Below are 18,438 nucleotides of genomic sequence, written 5' to 3' on the forward strand. Positions count from 1 at the left end.
GGAGTCTCCGCAGCTTAGCAGACATTTGCGGTCCCAAAGGTGCACACAATCACTTCGTGTTCTATAATCATTTTCATTGTTCAACTTGTTATTATGATTCTCTGGTTGTAACTGCATTGCATCAGTAAACATAATATTGCATCGAACACTTAGTCGTCATCATGTCTTTTACGTCTGATAAACACAAGTTGCAATTAGTATTGCAAAAGCATCACTTATTTCGTGTGGACAATTTCTCATATCTAATTGGAGACTGCCTATTCGATAGTTTAGAACTTTTGCTAGATTTCCGATACACATCAGTGGAGCTAAGGAAAGGAACAGTAGAATATTTTAGAGACTGTCTCAAAAAACAAGATAGTGAGGCAATTTTGTCTTATGAACATGAACTGCATGAAGCCTCACTTAAATAAATGCATAACATTAGCAACCGTGAAGTCTATTTAGACAAAATGGCTAGATCTGCCTCAAACAATATACCCCTAGCATCTAGAGGTCTATGGGGAGATATTTTCTGCGTCCATTGGCTGTCAAACTGGTTGAAAATTCCAGTTAGGGTTTGGTCCAAAACAAAGATGCGAGTGTATTTGCACTTCAATTCAGGTATTACAACAAATACTCATGACATACTGTTCCATGACGAGGACCCTTTGAATGGGCACTTCGAGCCTTTGGTTCATAGGCAGCCTACAATTGGTTGTACCTTCCAACAACAAGCCGATACCTCAAAGAACAATATTGAACCACAACCTGAGACAAAATGTCAATCAATCGAAGCTAAATTACACCCACCTTGTCACTTAAACAAGCATGTGCTTAAGGACATTGCTCAGAAAAATCGGAAAAGGCAAAGCATAGGCATTCAATCCAACAAAATTACAATGGAACAACAAGTAGTTCTAGACAACACAGAAGATGTTTGTGACACACCTATGTCTGATAAACACAAGTTGCAATTGGTATTGCAAAAGCAAGACTTATTTCGTGTGGACAATTTCTCATATCTAATTGGAGACTGTTTATTCGATAGTTTAGAACTTTTGCTAGATTTTCGATACACATCAGTGGAGCTAAGGAAAGGAACAATAGAATATTTTAGAAACTGTCTCAAAAAACAAGATAGTGAGGCAATTTGGTCTTATGAACATGAACTGCATGAAGCCTCACTGAAAGAAATGCATAACATTAGCAACCGTGAAATCTATTTAGACAAAATGGCTAAATCTGCCTCAAACAATATACCCCCAACATCTAGAGGTCTATGGGGAGATATTTTCTGCATCCATTGGCTATCAAACTGGTTGAAAATTCCAATTAGGGTTTGGTCCAAAACAAAGATGAGACTGTATTTGCACTTCAATTCAGTTATTACAACAAATACTCGTGACATACCGTTCCATGACGATGATCCTTTGAATGGGCACTTCGAGCCTTTGGTTCATAGGCAGCCTACAATTGGTTGTACCTTCCAACAACAAGCCGATACCTCAAAGAACAATATTGAACCACAACCTGAGACAAAATGTCAACCAATTGAAGCTAAATTAAAACCACCTTGTCACTTAAACAAGCATGTGCTTAAGGACATTGCTCAGGAAAATCCGAAAAGGCAAAACATAGGCATTCAATATAACAGAAGTACAATGGAACAACAAGTAATTCTAAACAACACAGAAGATATTTGTGACACACCGCACACAAAAGATGTTAGTGACACACGGAGGTTCCGATCACTTAGAAACTTGAAAGAACATATTAGAACCAACAGACAAACAGAAATTGTAACTTCTTGTCGATTAGATAAAGAATCAAAAAGTCTATCTTTGTGTTTGCTTAAAGGCATCATTCGGGAAAAATTGAAAACACAAAAAATAAGACTTGCCTTCAACACAACAATAATGAAACAAGAAATAGTCATAGAAAACATGGACTACAGCCCATCTGCAGGAAGATCAACGGATCTATCAGCGCGATCAACGAACCAAGTAAAATTCGAGACACTGAGATTTCGATCACTTAGAAACTTGAAAAAACAAATTAGAAACAACGCACAAACAGGAATTGTAATCCCTTGTTCATTAGGCAAAGAGAGAAAAAGCTTATCTTTGCATTTGCTTAAAGGCATTATCCGGACAAAATCGAAAACGGAGAAAATAAGACTTGCATTCAACACAGCAACAATGAAACAAGAAATAGTAATAGAAAACATGGACTACAATCGATTTGCAACAACATCAAAGGATCGTTCAGCACAATCAAAGAAATCAGGAAAATCCAACCTCTCGATTCAATCAAGATCAATGAACAAATTACCAGAATTATCAGAGTTTGATCAAATATATCAAAGACAAGTAAGTGACACACCTATTTTCAATTGTTCATCATTTGAAAAAACTTTTTTCAAAAGAGACATCTGCTTTGTGAAACAAGAATGTCAAGCAAAACAAAATAAGATTAGGAAACTATCAACTAGTTTTGAGAATGTTAAATCTCGTGTTGAAAATTGCTACATTTGTAAACATTGCAAAAAAGCAATTGAACGTGAAACAATTGCTAAATATGCAGTCCCTGAACACATAAGAAGAAACAATGGCACTAGAACACTGAGAGACCTCACTGAACTAGAGGAAAGACTAGTCGCATTAAGATTGCCCTTCTTGCAAATAAAAGAAATGGGCCATCGACATAAGAAGTCGCAACTGGGCTTAACTGGAGGAGTCATCAATGTCCCCACTAACATTTCCAGAATCCAATCTGCATTGCCTCGAACTATAAAAGACACTGACACGGTTTCCGTTGTTCTCAAAAAGAGTTTAAGATTCAAAAGAGCTTATGCATTTGGTCAAGTTCGAGTTCACAAAGTGATGAAAGCATTAAAACAATTATGCAAAAGGATGCTTTACAAGCTCGAGAACGCTACCATAAATGACAATTGGAAAGAGGCATTCCTACAAAACCAAGAAGCTTATGAAAGTTCAAGTGACGCTGAAGATAGCGAACACGATAACCAAGACAACGATGAACCAACGACAAAAACATTGGTCCATGGATTCATTGATGCACACACCATCCATGACCTTGTAAATAAACAAATTAACATTGCACCTGTTGCCGGATACATGCCATTAGGAATCTTCAAAGATAAGTACTCAGAAGAAATGAGTTTCCCATCTCTTTTCTATGGAAACAAACGCCGAGCTGACATCTCCAAAAACTTTACATATCAAAAGATTTTCCACTGGGAAGTGCTGCATAAAAGCCATGATTTTGCTTATCATACTACAAACTTGTTCTATAAAGCAATTCGCATTATCATAAATCAGGTGTTGAATACAATGTGGATTAGAATTAGAAAAGGGCAGTTGAAAGGTAGAAAACTAGTTGCAAAAGACGTTAAGTCAAAACCAAACCTAGATCGTATTTTAAATTCTGACATTGGGTACATGGACCTAAAAACAATTGGTACCTCACCTCACTACCAGCAGCAAATACGGAACAAACTCTATGCAATGATACGACAACTAGGGCCGCCCACTTTCTTTGTTTCCTTTAGCAGTGCGGAGCATCTTTGGGATCCTTTAATGCATGCATTGAGACACATAAAACAAAACACTAGAAGACCAAACACAGGTGAACTTGATGAAAATGAACCTAGCTCATTAATAAGAAACGACCCTGTTACTTGTGTACATTACTATAGATCTAGGAGGGATGCATTACATCAATTGATATCTCATGATCACAAGTATTATGGAGAGCTCACTGAGCACTTCTATGTAACTGAATTCCAAAACCGGGGCAGTGAACATGAACATGGCTTTCTATGGATAAAATCTGCACCAATCTATGGTCAAAATACAAATATTGAAGTCGAAGAATTCGTTGACATTTACTTGTCAACTAATTCGCTGTTACTTGCAAGTGAACTTAGAGTTCTACAACACCATTGTCACACAAAAAGTTGTAGGAAGCATGCAAATTCTAATTGCAGATTTAATTTCCCAGTACCACCAATGAAAGTAACAAAAATACTTGAGCCTCTTGAATTTGATAGTGATAAAACAAAAGCACATGCAAAGCTAATCTTCGAAGCAATAAACAACACAAGATACAGTGAGAATGATACATTTGATAGCTTTTTAGCCAACCTTGGACTAGTACACAATGAATACATACATGCTATCCAATGTACACTAAATCGAACAACACTCTTATTGCAAAGGAACCCAGTTGACACCTGGACAAACAACTTCGCTAAACATATTCCAGGAATTTGGATTGCAAACACTGATTCCCAATTTGTACTTGATTCATATGCAGCTGCAATGTATTGCAGTTCTTATATGACAAAAGAAGATAAAACACTCACAAGAACATTTAAAAACATACACGACAATCATGTGAAAACAAAATCTGATATCCTAGATACCGTTAGTTCTTTAGGGAAAGCTTTGGTCAACTTGCAACAAATGTCTGCACAACAAGCAGTGCTTGAACTTCATCCCAAAGGTGCACACAATCACTTCATTGTTCAACTTGCTATTATGATTCTGCAGTTGTAATTGCATTGCATCAATGGGTTTACGTTCTTCTTTATCTTGGCAGTCATATTTTGAACTTCAGTATCAAACCTGTGTAGTGGATGCTACCTGACATAAGGAGTCTCCGCATCTTAGCAGACATTTGCGGTCCCAAAGGTGCACACAATCACTTCGTGTTCTATAATCATTTTCATTGTTCAACTTGTTATTATGATTCTCTGGTTGTAACTGCATTGCATCAGTAAACATAATATTGCATCGAACACTTAGTCGTCATCATGTCTTCTATGTCTGATAAACACAAGTTGCAATTAGTATTGCAAAAGCATCACTTATTTCGTGTGGACAATTTCTCATATCTAATTGGAGACTGCCTATTCGATAGTTTAGAACTTTTGCTAGATTTCCGATACACATCAGTGGAGCTAAGGAAAGGAACAATAGAATATTTTAGAGACTGTCTCAAAAAACAATATAGTGAGGCAATTTTGTCTTATGAACATGAACTGCATGAAGCCTCACTTAAATAAATGCATAACATTAGCAACCGTGAAGTCTATTTAGACAAAATGGCTAGATCTGCCTCAAACAATATACCCCTAGCATCTAGAGGTCTATGGGGAGATATTTTCTGCGTCCATTGGCTGTCAAACTGGTTGAAAATTCCAATTAGGGTTTGGTCCAAAACAAAGATGCGAGTGTATTTGCACTTCAATTCAGTTATTACAACAAATACTCATGACATACTGTTCCATGACGAGGACCCTTTGAATGGGCACTTCGAGCCTTTGGTTCATAGGCAGCCTACAATTGGTTGTACCTTGCAACAACAAGCCCATACCTCAAAGAACAATATCGAACCACAACCTGAGACAAAATGTCAATCAATCGAAGCTAAATTACACCCACCTTGTCACTTAAACAAGCATGTGCTTAAGGACATTGCTCAGAAAAATCGGAAAAGGCAAAACATAGGCATTCAATACAACAGAAGTACAATGGAACAACAAGTAGTTCTAGACAACACAGAAGATGTTTGTGACACACCTATGTCTGATAAACACAAGTTGCAATTGGTATTGCAAAAGCATGACTTATTTCATGTGGACAATTTCTCATATCTAATTGGAGACTGTTTATTCGATAGTTTAGAACTTTTGCTAGATTTCCGATACACATCAGTGGAGCTAAGGAAAGGAACAATAGAATATTTTAGAAACTGTCTCAAAAAACAAGATAGTGAGGCAATTTGGTCTTATGAACATGAACTACATGAAGCCTCACTGAAAGAAATGCATAACATTAGCAACCGTGAAATCTATTTAGACAAAATGGCTAAATCTGCCTCAAACAATATACCCCCAGCATCTAGAGGTCTATGGGGAGATATTTTCTGCGTCCATTGGCTGTCAAACTGGTTGAAAATTCCAATTACGGTTTGGTCCAAAACAAAGATGAGATTGTATTTGCACTTCAATTCAGGTATTACAACAAATACTCGTGACATACTGTTCCATGACGATGATCCTTTGAATGGGCACTTCGAGCCTTTGGTTCATAGGCAGCCTACAATTGGTTGTACCTTCCAACAACAAGTCGATACCTCAAAGAACAATATTGAACCACAACCTGAGACAAAATGTCAACCAATTGAAGCTAAATTAAAACCACCTTGTCACTTAAACAAGCATGTGCTTAAGGACATTGCTCAGGAAAATCCGAAAGGGCAAAACATAAGCATTCAATATAACAGAAGTACAATGGAACAACAAGTAATTCTAAACAACACAGAAGATATTTGTGACACACCGCACACAAAAGATGTTAGTGACACACGGAGGTTCCGATCACTTAGAAACTTGAAAGAACATATTAGAACCAACAGACAAACAGAAATTGTAACTTCTTGTCGATTAGACAAACAATCAAAAAGTCTATCTTTGCGTTTGCTTAAAGGCATCATTCGGGAAAAATTGAAAACACAGAAAATAAGACTTGCCTTCAACACAACAATAATGAAACAAGAAATAGTCATAGAAAACATGGACTACAGCCCATCTGCAGGAAGATCAACGGATCTATCAGCGCGATCAACGAACCAAGTAAAATTCGAGACACTGAGATTTCGATCACTTAGAAACTTGAAAAAACAAATTAGAAACAACGCACAAACAGGAATTGTAATCCCTTGTTCATTAGGCAAAGAGAGAAAAAGCTTATCTTTGCATTTGCTTAAAGGCATTATCCGGACAAAATCGAAAACGGAGAAAATAAGACTTGCATTCAACACAGCAACAATGAAACAAGAAATAGTCATATAAAACATGGACTACAATCGATTTGCAACAACATCAAAGGATCGTTCAGCACAATCAAAGAAATCAGGAAAATCCGACCTCTCGATTCAATCAAGATCAATGAACAAATTACCAGAATTATCAGAGTTTGATCAAATATATCAAAGTCAAGTAAGTGACACACCTATTTTCAATTGTTCATCATTTGAAACAACTTTTTTCAAAAGAGACATCTGCTTTGTGAAACAAGAATGTCAAGCAAAACAAAATATGATTAGGAAACTATCAACTAGTTTCGAGAATGTTAAATCTCGTGTTGAAAATTGCTACATTTGTAAACATTGCAAAAAAGCAATTGAACATGAAACAATTGCTAAATATGCAATCCCTGAACACATAAGAAGAAACAATGGCACTAGAACACTGAGAGACCTCACTGAACTAGAGGAAAGACTAGTCGCATTAAGATTGCCCTTCTTGCAAATAAAAGAAATTTGCCATCGACATAAGAAGTCGCAATTGGGCTTAACTGGAGGAGTCATCAATGTCCCCACTAACATTTCCAGAATCCAATCTCCATTGCCTCGAACTATAAAAGACACTGACACGGTTGCCATTGTTCTCAAAAAGAGTTTAAGATTCAAAAGTGCTTATGAATTTGGTCGAGTTCGAGTTCACAAAGTGATGAAAGCATTAAAATAATTATGCAAAAGGATGCTTTACAAGCTCGAGAATGCTACCATAAATGACAATTGGAAAGAGGCATTCCTACAAAACCAAGAAGCTTATGAAAGTTCAAGTGACGCTGAAGATAGCGAACACGATAACCAGGACAACGATGAACCAACGACAAAAACATTGGTCCATGGATTCATTGATGCACACACCGTCCATGACCTTGTAAATAAACAAATTAACATTGCACCTGCTGCCGGATACATGCCATTAGGAATCTTCAAAGATAAGTACTCAGAAGAAATGAGTTTCCCATCGCTTTTCTATGGCAACAAACGCCCAGCTGACATCTCCAAAAACTTTACATATCAAAAGATTTGCCACTAGGAAGTGCTGCATAAAAGCCACGATTTTGCTTATCATACTACAAACCTGTTCTATAAAGCAATTCGCATTATCATAAATCAGGTGTTGAATACAATATGGATTAGAATTAGAAAAGGGCAGTTGAAAGGTAGAAAACTAGTTGCAAAAGACGTTAAGTCAAAACCAAACCTAGATCGTATTTTAAATTCTGACATTGGGTACATGGACCTAAAAACAATTCGTACCTCACCTGACTACCACCAGCAAATACGGAACAAACTCTATGCAATGATATGACAACTAGGGCCACCCACTTTCTTTGTTTCCTTTAGCAGTGCGGAGCATCTTTGGGATCCTTTAATGCATGCATTGAGACACATAAAACAAAACACTAGAAGACCAAACACAGGTGAACTTGATGAAAATGAACCTAGCTCATTAATAAGAAACGACCCTGTTACTTGTGTACGTTACTATAGATCTAGGAGGGATGCATTACATCAATTGATATCTCATGATCACAAGTATTATGGAGAGCTCATTGAGCACTTCTATGTAACTGAATTCCAAAACCGGGGCAGTGAACATGAACATGGCTTACTATGGATAAAATATGCACCAATCTATGGTCAAAATACAAATATTGAAGTCGAAGAATTCGTTGACAATTACTTGTCAACTAATTCACTGTTACTTGCAAGTGAACTTAGAGTTCTACAACACCATTGTCACACAAAAAGTTGCAGAAAGCATGCAAATTATAATTGCAGATTTAATTTCCCAGTACCACCAATGAAGGTAACAAAAATACTTGAGCCTCTTGAATTCGATAGTGATAAAACAAAAGCACATGCAAAGCTAATCTTCGAAGCAATAAACAACACAAGATACAGTGAGAATGATACATTTGATAGCTTTTTAGCCAACCTTGGACTAGAACACAATGAATACATACATGCTATCCAATGTACACTAAATCGAACAACACTCTTATTGCAAAGGAACCCAGTTGACACCTGGACAAACAACTTCGCTAAACATATTCCAGGAATTTGGATTACAAACACTGATTCCCAATTTGTACTTGATTCATATGCAGCTGCAATGTATTGCAGTTCTTATATGACAAAAGAAGATAAAACACTCACAAGAACATTTAAAAACATATGCGACAATCATGTGAAAACAAAATCTGATATCCTAGATACGATTAGTTCTTTAGGGAAAGCTTTGGTCAACTTGCAACAAATGTCTGCACAACAAGCAGCGCATATTGTGTTATCGCTCCCACTAAACTCCAGTTCACGGAAATGTGTATTTATTAACACATCTCCTGTCGATGATCGTGCATTTGTTCTTAAAAGACAAAAAGATCTGCAGAAGGAAGCAGATGACTCAGAAGACATAATGTGCCCATCAATTACTGACTACTATGCTCTCCGACCTACTGCTATTGAACATGTCTGCTTAGCAGAATTTGCATCTAGCTATACAAAGAAAGGACAAGAACGCAGAAAATCAAGTAGACCATGTGTCATTCGATCTGTTAGATATAACAAATACAAGGACATTGAAAATCACTGTAGAGAGCAATTAATGTTATACTATCCTTATCGAGGAAGTGAAACTGCAATTAAGCAACATCACACAAGTTGGCAAGCTGCATATGTTGCGGTCGAAGAAACAGTCAAACAAAATGAACAAAAGTTCAAATTTGCTACAACAACTACATGGGGTGACATAGATGACGCAATGCACACAGTAGAAACAGAAACTGGAGAAATATTTGACATAGATAGTTTGAAATCAAATGAAATAGAAACTATAACATTTAACAAATCGATAGATGACAAATATAAAAACTACAACTTCCAAAATGACTTGGGACATTTGCAAGATAGCAAGAAGTTTGCTCTACCATCTACAAGGCCATATGAAATCGTGAAACAACCACGTATACTTGAAGACGTAGAGTACTATGAATTAATGCGATAATTAAACACAGAACAAGCAAGCATAGTTACTGATGTTATAACAAGGAAATTGTACAGACCAGATGAGCTAATCTACCTGTTATTAACAGGAGGTGCAGGAACAGGCAAGACACACACAACCAAGGCAATCTTCCAATCCTTAGTACACATACACAATGTCGCATTGCCTTATAACCCATCACAACTAATAGGAATAATCGCTGCATACACGGGCAAAGCTGCCTTCAATGCTGGTGGTGTCACATTGCATTCTGCATTCTATTTGCCCTTTAACAAAGCAGATTGCCTCTCACTAAACAATGAAAAATTGGACACATTATCAAAGCATTTCCAACAATTGTGTGTCCTCCTCATAGATGAGGCATCGCTCGTTGGTGCAACAACACTATATCAAATTGATAAGCGCCTGCGACAAATCTTACACACACCAACTTCATACTTTGGCAATGTTGACACGATATTCTTCGGCGATCTTTACCAGGCAAACCCAGTCAGAGACTCCCTGATCTTTGAAAACCCAAAAATCAACAAAAACACAATTCCATATGACTTCTGGCCAGAGAAAATAAAATGTTATCAACTGCACACAGCCATGCGCCAAAAAGACCCATTGTTCATTGATGTACTAAATAGGATGAGATTAAACATGCAAACAAATGAAGATATTGCTTATGTAAACAACAACTGCTATAGGGTCCCACCTTCAAGCCCAGTTTTCCCACAGATTTTCTATCGCAACAAAGATGTCCATATTCACAATGTGAAAATGCTTTCCCTAACAAAGGGGGAACAAATAATGCTCGTTGCAATTGACAACTACGACCTTCCTGGGTCGAGTTATTTTGCTTTTGATAAAACAATCTCACTGCCATCAACAATTACAGTTAAACAGAACATGTTAGTTGAACTATATGCAGGAAATTACAATACAAACGATGGATTAGTAAATGGTGCTGAAGGGATTTTCAAATCCTATTCATCTAATAACAACAGGCCTGACATTGTCTGGATAGAATTTTCAGACCCAGAAATTGGGAAACAACAAAGAAGCAACTTCAAACAACTATATGACATAAATATAATGCCAAATTGGACACCAATCTTTCGAATAGCAAAATCGCTAGCAATGTCTCGGAACAAATTACAAATTACAATTCGAAAACAATTTCCAATCCAATTAGCCTGTGCGCGGACAATACACCGGACACAAGGGTTGACATTGGATCAACTTGCATTTGACCCAACTGGTGTCACAAAACATGGTCTAGTCTACACTGCATTATCATGTGTTCGAATTATTGACTCACTATACTTGATTAACAAATTGACACAACAAAACTTCCATGTCAAAAACAAAATAATCAATGAGATGGCACGGCTAGAAACAATTGGTGCATGGAAACTAGAATTCGCAAAGAAGAAATCTGTTAACAAGGATGTTTTATCGATTGCAAGCCTGAACACACGTAGTCTACGTGCACATCTTAGTGACATGATTCATCATAATGACTTAATGGACAACATGATTCTATGTTTTCAAGAAACTCATTTGTACACTCCACCAGTAGTCAAAGAATTCTTATCATTCAATTTTGCGACTGCACATTCTACACATGGAGTTCTTACTTGCATAAACAAAAAAATACCTATTAGAGCAACAAAGACATTTTGCAAGAACAAAACAGAGCTTACCCTAATTGACATGTACTTCCAACGACCAATTTGTTTAATGAACATTTATGCAGCACCATTTGAACAAGTATCCACAATAATGCAAATAATTCAGGAAGCAAAATCGCAAACTACATATACTGACTGTGTTTTTTTAGTTGTTGGTGATTTCAACATTGACATACAACAAGAAACAGCTCGTAGCAAACTCTTTGTACAATTTATGGAAATGGAAAACTTACATGAAATAACAAGCAAACTATCTCCGCACCGAAACACAGTAATAGACCATATCTGAACAACTTTGCCTATGAAACAGTGTGAGATAAATGTAACATGGGCTTATAGGGTCTGATCACAGCATATTCTATGCGCTATTACAGCTCTAATGACCCTTGGAACAAATCAATTTTAGCGTGTAGCAAAATCAAAGTAGCATTGATACACAAGTTTCTCTACAATTTGCTAAACTTCATATTCAAGCAAACTTCATATTTCCCTGTTCAAACAAATGCTGTGTTATCCGAGCAATATCAATCTCCAATGGCCATACTAAAAGTCTATTTCTTGTAGCTCGCTTGCAACACTCTATTCAAACAAATGCTATGTTATCCGAGCAATATCAATCCCTAATGGCCATACTGAAAGTCTATTTCTTGTAGCTCCCTTGCAACACTCTGTGTTAACTGATCTAGGTATGTAACGACACATAGAATAACGTTATGCACAGATTTATTATTACATGGAACACATTTTTCTTGTAGACCTAATAGAATACATATTTATTATTACATGGAACAAGTTTTGCTTGTAGACCTAATAGCTTGTACTCGTGTTGTACAGATAACTAATAAGAAAACACAGCACGAAGAAGTAACTCCTCCAGAGCCTTGCTGCCTTTCAGATCAGAGACTGATAAACAGATAATTAATATGAAAAGACAGCATGAAGAAGTACCTGCTCCAGAGACATGCTCCCTCTCAGAGACTTGTGACGTCTCAGAAACTGCTAAAAAGTAACTAAAAAACCTTCAAATCTATTCTTACAAGTTTTGTAGTACAAACATAATGTTAGTTCAGATTCTTCAATATTGTTCTACAGGCAGAAATAGGAAAGTACATCAAGTTTTGTAGTACAAACATAATGTTAATTCAGATTCTTTAATATTGTTCTACAGGCAGAAACAGGAAAGTACATCTGAGATAGCAGCCAAGCATCAACTATGCAGAACAATCACAATACAGGAGTTAAAAGGGCTGAAAATGGGAACAACTTTTCACGGCCAGATTCTAGTAATATACAAAACACTGGTCGACGAAGTCCACGGAATTGAATTGTTACGTGCTGACCTAGTGGACAGCAGAGGGAATATGACAATTACGCTAAATGTGCCACACAGCCTGATTGCTGCTACTGAAGTGAAACTTGTAGTGGGCCAGGGAATCTGTATTACAGATTTCAAGGTCTCTGCCAAGACAATTTATGACCATGGAGACTGTCCGTGCATACTTGTTTTGCATGGGAAGAGCATCTTGGAACCAATTTCACCTATCTGTACGGAATACAGATTTGTTCCCACGACGACTATTAACCAGCTCACCAGCACAACAGCTGCGTTTGCAATCGGCACAGTTGCCGGCCTTGTAACAGCAGCGAAAGAAATAGCTGGTCAATATGTCCTAACTATCAAGGACGGCCCAGCTCAAAAAGACAAAGCCACGGTATATACAAATTCAACCATTTATTCTTTTTAACATTTAAATCATCTATACATTTTAAGTAACCATTTACTTAAAAGCAATTACATTTAACACTAGTACATTTTGCAACGCAGGTGCATCTTTTTAGTACATTTCAGCCAATTTTCAAATCCATCCAACAACAAATTTCGAAACAAGAAGCACCAATGATGCTGTTTCGAAATCTTGCCCGAGGCAAAGAACGTGGGTCATTACGCACTTGCAGATCCACATTCATTACAGCCGTTACTTCAGACAGGGTACTTGCAGACCTGAGAAAACTACCTGCCTCAACAACAAAGGTTCTCTCATACTCCATAAAATATATATTATAAATCTTTATTTCCTGTTCTCCTAAATTACGCACGTTCATTTAACATCCTCTTAGCATTTTTATTACAATATCTAATGCTAGGCTTGTACTGAAACATGGACCAGGTTAAAGGAATGCTTACTATAGCAAACATACATGCAGAACCCTTTGTTATCATCTGTAACAATTGCTCTCTGCCCACCGATACATTTGGAACAGTTATCATGGACAAACTTAATTGTTCCACATGCAAACAGCTAACCACATATCGACGCAGTTTGCAATTGAATTGCATTATCCAAACAGAGGCAAATGTTCAATACAAATGCATCCTAAAGGACATTTTGCTGCTCGAACTTTTTCCATCCTTAACAGGACTAACGTATGAAAAATATCTCGAAGACGTTGCCGACGTTACATACAGTTTACGAGATTTCCATGTACACAACAGCTTTCTGTTGGATAGTTCGGATGTCATTGTCCGTACAGATTGACACATTTTATCCTCTGTAGGATGTGACTTTCTCTGGTCTACGAGTTCATATCTGCTGGAAGCTTGGAATACCATCTTCATGGTATTGTTATATCTGTCTTTATTATTATTTGAACATAAGAACTCTTCTTCTGGGCACTTCAGTTTCTGTTGGGCTGAAAATAAACAACTCTGATGAATGTTTTGATGGTTCATATTACCATCTTCATGCTAATGTTATACATGTAGTTACTCTTCCTTTGGGCATTTATTTTCTGCTGGAATGAAAAGAAAGAAAGCTCCTTATTGTTTAACGGCAGGAGTTTGTCATGCCATTTTCATATACTGGTGAGAATGCAGAATATTGTGTTCTGCAAATAGAAATACGTTCAGATCTCTCTACATCGGTCTGGGTATGCTGAGTGGGTTCCTCTGTATATGCGTCTAGATTTTGTGTATGTTATGTTCGACTGTCCAGTTCATCTTCCACATTCTTTGTTCCTACTTGGTGGATGCCATGCTAGTTTCCTCTCCTCGGCAAAGAATATTAGAGAACAAAAGTCTTTTATGCAACTGAGTGTTGGTGGGCGTGTTTCTGCCTCTGAAAAATGGATTGGGGAAGAGTATAGCCTCTTTTTGTTGAGGAAGACAAGGTTTTTTTGGAAAAGGAGAAAAAAATTACAGGATCTAGAACATGAGCCAAGCGATGCTTCTCAGCAGGTGAGCAAGGAGCATTTATTCTTTTTTGTGTTTCTATTGTCCATGTATGCATAAGCTTGTTCTCAACACTCTGATTCTTGTTAACTGGAAATTGAAACCAATGTCTGAACTTTCTTTAAAATATCGCAAAATATTGTGTTCTGGAAATAGAAATACGTTCAGATCTCTCTACATCGGTCTGGGTATGGACTTGTGGGTTCCTCTGTATATGCCTCTAGATTTTGTATATTTTCTGTTTTCTCTTCACTTCTGTCAGTGCATTAATTTTCCTTATTAGCTGATCGATACATAGATTGCCTTTGTGTTGTACATAATTTGATGTTCTAATTTATATCTGCATGCCTGAAAAGCACAAAAGGTCATTCCGCCCTTGAGAAGTAGCATGTAAAGCAATTAATTCTCTTTGTATTACTACACTTTCCTCTTAATTGACAATTGAGTGAATAATTTCAGTAAGGAACTGCAAATTTTCAATTATTTTAATAACATGTGAATTTGAATCTTACACAAAACTCTCTTGCTTTTCTTTGCAGTGAAACTGTCCCCTCACTATCCCACTGGCTCTTGCAAATCCAAGCTATGAAGAATGATTCAATTCGATTTCTTTCTGCCACATCTTCAAGGAACAGAACTCTCAAGTGGACCTCCTATCTAGGAGGCGGATCTCCTTGCTCTTTGGACTCATTAGATGTCAATGCATTGATCAGCGATCAGTCATCTCTCTATAGTTCATTTTGTTCTAGGTAAAAATAGAGATTGATCTGATCCTGCAACTGGAAAATGTTGTTGTAACTATTGGCAACTCAATGAAAATGAAGCAGGCTACTAATATTTTGGACTCTTGTATCAGTTGAATTGACTTAATATCCACTTGAAACATTTTTTTTACTACTGTTTGATCTGAATGACTATGCTGACTGCTTTCTATCAAATATTTTGGAGAGGCCTGAATGAAGGCTATGAATTTCAATTAGATTAGCAAAGAGTTTTGACCTTAAGGTTCAAGGTTGGGTACTTAATACCAGCTGCATTTTCTATCATATACCTCTTATGTATCCTTTAGTTCAATCATTGAAGTACAATATCAAGTACTAATGGTTACACCCCTCTCTTATTCATATTCAACGCCTATTTATTACATCTACTCAACACACATGAGAGGGACTATGTTGGTCAAGCGGGTCTGTTGATCAACTCGCTCATTACACAGTTTTGACCCAATCCAAACACTGGTTAATGCCTATCATGGGCAGCAGTACTGAACATAAAGGTATGCCATGAAAGCATTGGCCAATTAATTCTTGTCTTCTTGATACAAACAGCTCACATATTGTTGTAGTTCCTTTTCTCTATGTATTTTCTGGTACACTATGTCAATAATTGTAACACTGTAGTGAGCAGAATGAATAGTCCAATTCAATATACAACAATTCATACAATCCAATCTTCAAAACCTGAGCTTGACAGAACAATGTATGTATAGATTAACCAAAATTCAAGAGTGTAAGCTTGTTCAGAGTTAACTTCAGGGCAGATTTTAATCATAAAATGAATTCTACAGAACTGAAATCAATCCAGAAGCCCTAACTAGAAGTTTGTAACCAAAGTTGCTACAGAAATTACTACAGATCTGGAACTATCCTTTAGCTCCTTCTTTGCTCAGGATCTGCTGACATAGGAGCCACAATTCCCTTCCTTTTCATCACTGTTCTGCCTCACGTCAGCTACAGAGGCCCGAACCTGTGAGGGCTTTTACAAGGTATCACCAGAGGGTTAATATGCTGATAACACCTACACTCTATGAAGCACATAATTTTTTTAAGGGATCAAAGGTTTTCAACTTATGGACCTTAGTACATGCTTAGCCATTTACTATTAGTCAAGCAGTAAGATACTTTTCAAAGATCTTTGTTTGTTGAATGTAATAAATTAACCCAAATATGAGTTGCCTAGAACAAGACTTATTTAGACTTTAAACAGGAAGTCTTTGCATTTGTTCTCAAATCTTTCTCATTCTAGTATACTGCAGCATATAAATAATGACATAAGACATTCCGGAAATCAAGATTGGCATGTAGTAGGGTAAGGACATATTGGTCAAAGACCAAAGCAGATCCATTGATTAATCAAGGTGAATATCCGTGGCCGCTTTATCCTCTGCGGGAGTCAAATTCGTTGATCAAGATTCTTAAAACTATAAACTAACTGGATTTCTGTGGATTAATGACAATACAGCTTGCTATGAGGAAAACATAGGTCAATATCAACCCGGTGCATTTTGGTTGAATGTACAGGTATATATTTCTAATGCCCACATCTAATGTTCCATTTCGCAGTTGTGGACTTTTAGTGATTCTTTTTCTAGAAAGTACCAAGATTCTTTTGTGGGTGTAGTTTTGAATGATTTCTCTTATGCTCTGTTTTGTTTCTTTTCATCATCTTTGATACTTAAATTTTTCTTGATATGTTGCAGTACTCCATGTTTTATGAAAAACATAACTTAAGCATGTCATCATTTGTGATATCTCTATCAAAATCAATGACTTTGAACTACATTTCTTCCACCGAGGTTGGGTTTTTGCAAGCCATTGCACCACAATTTAGAAAAACCAAGACAAAGCTAATACGGATGCTTCTGGGCAAAGAAGATGTGGACCCATCAACGAATGCAACATATGGTTCCCTCGTTTTGTGAAGACATTTGCTGCTGGAATCAATTATAGCTATGATCCAATAAGGGAATATCTTCAGTTCGTGGACAACAAGAATTTCACAGTTGATGGCATCCTAACCGATTTCTCTGTAACAACGGATTAATGACAATACAGCTTGCTATGAGGAAAACATAAGTCAATATCAACCCGGTGCATTTTGGTTGAATGTACAGGTATATATTTCTAATGCCCACATCTAATGTTCCATTTCGCAGTTGTGGACTTTTAGTGATTCTTTTTCTAGAAAGTACCAAGATTCTTTTGTGGGTGTAGTTTTGAATGATTTCTCTTATGCTCTGTTTTGTTTCTTTTCATCATCTTTGATACTTAAATTTTTCTTGATATGTGGCAGTACTCCATGTTTTATGAAAAACATAACTTAAGCATGTCATCATCTGTGATATCTCTATCAAAATCAATGACTTTGAACTACATTTCTTCCACCGAGGTTGGGTTTTTGCAAGCCATTGCACCACAATTTAGAAAAACCAAGACCCCTCGCAGCTGCCCTACTGTCTTCTATAACAGCAGCATATTTAATCTACTGCAACAGGCTCAAAGGGGCTATCTTCAAGAAATTTGGCTGGTTAAGATGCTCTTCTTGTGGGCACACTGGCCACAGCCACCTAATTTCGCATTTACTACTGCCGCCACATCCATCATTCCATATGCCATTTGCTCCCCATGTCAGATCGATCACCTAATTGCACCGATCGCTCACTTAACGTAAGGTTTTCGTTTTATGCCCATCATTAAATACTGGCCTGCTCCAATCTGATCTTCAAGATTTCTGCACCTAGATATTGACATAGATCTCCTGTCTAGCCAATTGTTTATTAGAATAGCTTGGACCCAATCTACCACCAAGATTGCCCGATGTCAGATACATCACCTAATTTCGCATTTACTTCTGCCGCCACATACATCATTCCATAT

General features: G+C 37.0%; 2 long non-coding RNA genes across 2 annotated transcripts; both read left to right on the forward strand.

The window, feature by feature from the left end:
- Positions 1-4,609: 4,609 nt before the first annotated feature.
- LOC149251656 (uncharacterized) lies at positions 4,610-15,515 on the forward strand. Its single transcript, XR_016266003.1, has 2 exons — positions 4,610-4,697; positions 15,322-15,515. It is a non-coding gene; the product is annotated as an uncharacterized LOC149251656 (long non-coding RNA).
- A 2,096-nt stretch (positions 15,516-17,611) lies between these two features.
- On the forward strand, positions 17,612-17,893 carry LOC149251657 (uncharacterized). Its single transcript, XR_016266004.1, has 2 exons — positions 17,612-17,675; positions 17,855-17,893. It is a non-coding gene; the product is annotated as an uncharacterized LOC149251657 (long non-coding RNA).
- The last annotated feature ends 545 nt before the right edge of the window (positions 17,894-18,438 follow it).

Source organism: Pinus tabuliformis, chromosome 7, assembly GCF_031772625.1.
Source record: "Pinus tabuliformis cultivar Carrire ecotype Pingquan chromosome 7, CPIR1, whole genome shotgun sequence".
NCBI lineage: Eukaryota > Viridiplantae > Streptophyta > Pinopsida > Pinales > Pinaceae > Pinus > Pinus tabuliformis.